The 4,017-nt window shown below is 37.8% G+C and overlaps 1 long non-coding RNA gene across 1 annotated transcript; it reads right to left on the bottom strand.

Annotated features, from left to right (window-relative positions):
- Window positions 1–223: 223 nt before the first annotated feature.
- LOC139898408 (uncharacterized) lies at window positions 224–2,699 on the bottom strand. Its single transcript, XR_011777007.1, has 3 exons — window positions 2,047–2,699; window positions 891–957; window positions 224–429 (listed from the first exon to the last, which is right to left on the bottom strand). It is a non-coding gene; the product is annotated as an uncharacterized lncRNA (long non-coding RNA).
- Window positions 2,700–4,017: the final 1,318 nt, after the last annotated feature.

Genomic DNA, 4,017 nt, shown 5'->3' with positions numbered 1-4,017 from the left:
CTGAGAAGATCATCCAAATTCAACAACGGTTGAAAACCGCCCAAAGTCGACAAAAGAGCTACGCTGACATTAAAAGAAAAGATATAGAATTTAAAATTGGAGAGATGGTCATGCTTAAAGTTGTAGCGACCCCGACAAATCGTCAATTGACGGCGTCGACTACTTAGGTCCCGTTGCGTGGTCATAGGTCTTTAACGTGACGTTTGACCAAAGATATGTCGCATTCCTTTCAAAAATAAAGATTGTTTCAAAGTTTACAAGAATTGTTCATCCAAAAGTTACGTTACAAAGTTATAGTTACATGTGAAACCTATGCGACACAGTTTTAAAGAAAGTCAAAAGACGCTCCATGAAATGCATGTATACTCGACATCCAATGCAAGTATCAAAATAATGAGCGGAAGCATGTTTCACATAGCGTTCAAAGACCTGAGAAAAACATAGAAATCTGTCAACGAAAACGTTGGTGAAATCATAGGTTTAAGTAAGTAAGTACAAGTGAACCACAAGATTCGCATCAATGAAATAATAGTAATACATTCCAAAAGTTTGTTTCACGAGCACCCAATTATCAATGCTTAACATTCCTTCCATAGAACCCCATCACTTAGTGCTAGAACATACACTGTTTCTCGAAAATATATTTCATTCGTAAACGGTAGCGAACCGTTTGAATGAGGGTTTGTCAAACCCATATGGATCCATACAACATAAGTTCTCGCTTACACCCGACAAGTGTAACTAATGATAATCGAATTGAGGATTTTGTTCTAAACTCGTATGTAGAATGTTTGTTTTCCTGTACTTGTGTTCACTTAGTAAAGAAATGTTTATGTTTTCTCATCCCAAATGTAAGTTCAAAAAGAGTAAAAGTGGGACTATGATCTCACCTTGAGTGCACGAGTAGTAAAGTACTTCAACAAGTAAACGTGTGCAAAGAACAATGCTAGTCTTGACCTAAACAATAGGTTGTATCAATAACGGTAAACACGATAGGTCAAAGATGTTCAATTAGTCCTATGGCTCGTTAAGACTCGATCATAATAGCATGTGAATCAAATTGTCATGTTTCATGCAAGGTACAAGTATAAAAACATGTTAGAACGATTGCACAAATATTTGGTTAAGTTTGATTAAAAGTCAACTTGGTCGGGTCAAAGTCAACGAAAAAGTCAACATGTTCGGGTCGGGTCCCGAACTATTTTTCTGAGGTTTTTAATCATATATGAGCATGTTAGAACAAGTTTCATGTGAATTGGAGGTCCGTAGTATGCCAAACATTTTTCATATTTTGGACATGGAGGTCAGAGCCTGGACACGGCTTATGCCGTGCCGCGGCCCACAATTGTCGCGCCGCGACAATACACGGGAGCTGGTACCTGGCCAGTTTCAAATGTTCAAGTCTTGATCCAAAATTCGTTTTAGCACAAAATGCAAACCGTAAACATTTAGAACCCGCACCTTATATCGTTGGAAAGCTCTTTTGACAAAGAACATAACTAAACATGTTTCATCAAACAAAAACATCATTTCCAATGACCGATTTCTCGTCATGTGATCATTTAAAGTCCATTTTCAAGTTTCAAATTCACAAAATGCATTTTAAGTTTCAGGAATCCAATTCACACATATGATATGCCGTTTTGAAGGTAATGAAACATGCATTACAACTAAACACTAACAATTAACATTTCATGGTATTCAAGCATCAAAAAGTTCATCTCAAGAACGATCAAACCCTAATCAAGAATCACAAAATCATTAATCATGTTTTTGAAGTTTTACAAATCAACCTACACATCAAAATGAAGCTAGTGATACTAGTAACACAATTAAAACATGAACTTTAACGATTTAACAACATTTAATCTTCCAAAATCAAAGATTAAGCAAACCCATTTTCAAGTGTTCAAACTAGTTACTCAAAACAACAAATCGAACAAACAAAACATATATTCATGTTATACACGAGCCATAGACACTAATTAACACTTTTATAATTCAAAAACATCAAGAACACAAAATCTAGTAATTTTAGAAAGTTACCCAAATGAGATGAAATTGGTATCAAGTCGAAGAGGATGAAGAGAGGATTCCAAATATGTAATTTGTTTTGATGTTAGCCTCCAAATCCGAAATTAGATGATGAATCTTGGTTGAGTTCTTGAGAGGAAAATGGAAGTATGAAAAGAGAGAAAGAGAGAAAATGAGAGGAGGAGGTTGAAGGTTTGACTAGTTGACCTAGTCAAATCTTTGGCCTCTTTGCAAGTTTAGTCCCTCTAGTTCGGGTGCGGGTGCGTGAATTAACCAAACGAATTATTTTGAATTACACGAGAGTACGAGAGATGTTAAAATCCAATAACGAAAATATTTTAAGAAGGTTAGCTAATGGAGGCTATGAATCGAGATACTGAGGATAATATTACAATAAAAAGACGGGCGTTAAAATAATTTAACGGAAAAATGCGGGATGTTACATTACCCACACCTTAAAAGAAATTTCGTCCCGAAATTTAGTTGGAAGCAATAGTCGTTGCTTCTTACTCGAGACCTTACGTTGCCAATGCTATGAATAAGTGAAGATACATCCTTGGGCATTCCCACAAATTTTGACAGTCGAGATTTCAGTTTGTATTAAGACTTGGTTTTACGATCCAAAATTTCAACCAGTTTCCCATGAAGGGGAGTTTGCCATCAATAGTAAGTTTATCTAGGAGAGTAGCACGTTCCTGTTCCATAGGACACGTCTCTAAGTTTGTTGCATGGAACGTAGGGTAAACGGAAACTTAATTGAGTCAGAAGTTCTAAACGGTAGGAGCGGTTCCAATACGCCCCAAGGTTTCAAAAGGATTAATATTTCGCGGTTTAAATTTCCCTGATTCCCGAAACGGATTTCACCTTTCCAAGGTGCGAGGTCTCAATATTACACGGTTACTGACTTGGGATTCGAGAGGTTTACGTCGAATATCGGTATAGTCCTTTTGGCGACTACGGGTCATCTTGAGTCCTTCTCAGACTTGGACGATCTCAACTGTTATTTCTTGAATGAGTTCGGATTCGGTGATTTGCTTGCCACATGCTTTGATCCAACGAATAGGGGTATGACAATTGCGGTCATATAGGGTTTCGGAAGTGCGGCGTTAATACACGAATGGTAACTGCTGTGTGAGAGGAGACAACTAAAGGCAACAATACAAGTTTGTAACATGTCTTTTCAAGATGTGAAACGTACGTTTGTTTGGTCCGTTGATTGTGGATGATACACGGCATTCATGTTTAAACGTGTCCCTATAGTTCCTTGTAAGGCATCCCGAATTTAGAAGTGAGACGAGTATCCCGATCTGAAATTTTAATGGAGATGGTACGCCGTGCCGAGCTAGAATTTTCTTTAATACACGTTTGAATAGGTTTCGTTTCTCAAGAGGTCCGCACCGCGGAAGATCCATCGGTTCCCGAAAGTGGTTGTTAGGACTATTCACCATCGTGGCGAATACTAATATAATGTGAAGAGTTTCTCTCTCCATTGAGAAGTTTTATAAAAAGTTTCCTTACACGGAAATGCGAGCAATAAGACAGGAGTGAAATGAGAACTTAGAATAGGATGAGTTCACACCTTGAGATAACCATGTCGCGCACTTAGTGGTCGAATGTTGAGGCTTGGTGGGATAACGAGATAGTACACGTAGTTGTATGATAAGTCAAAGAAGAGTGAAGCATCCTTGGATTGGGTGTTATCTTAAGTTCCAGTAATATCAGGCGGAAAATGGTGAAATAACAGGGCTATGTAACGTGGCACGTGTTGATGAGAAGGTTGATCGGGTCCATGATTAAGTATTCAAATTTATCGAGCAAATTAACGAATTTCAGTTTCCTTGATTTCGAGTCGAGAGAGTATGTCTTTCGGGCGTTCAAGTAGAAATATTTCCATATTTGAGTTCCAGTGTGCTAAACGAATTTAGCTAGTAAGGTTTGTGTGAAAGATCATGTTCAAAGTTCAGACACGGAGAGGTTTAAATT

This window comes from Rutidosis leptorrhynchoides, chromosome 3, assembly GCF_046630445.1.
Source record: "Rutidosis leptorrhynchoides isolate AG116_Rl617_1_P2 chromosome 3, CSIRO_AGI_Rlap_v1, whole genome shotgun sequence".
In the NCBI taxonomy this organism is placed as follows: domain Eukaryota; kingdom Viridiplantae; phylum Streptophyta; class Magnoliopsida; order Asterales; family Asteraceae; genus Rutidosis; species Rutidosis leptorrhynchoides.
The sequence above is the reverse complement of the archived record's forward strand: the minus strand, read 5'-3'. Positions and strand labels throughout refer to the sequence as shown.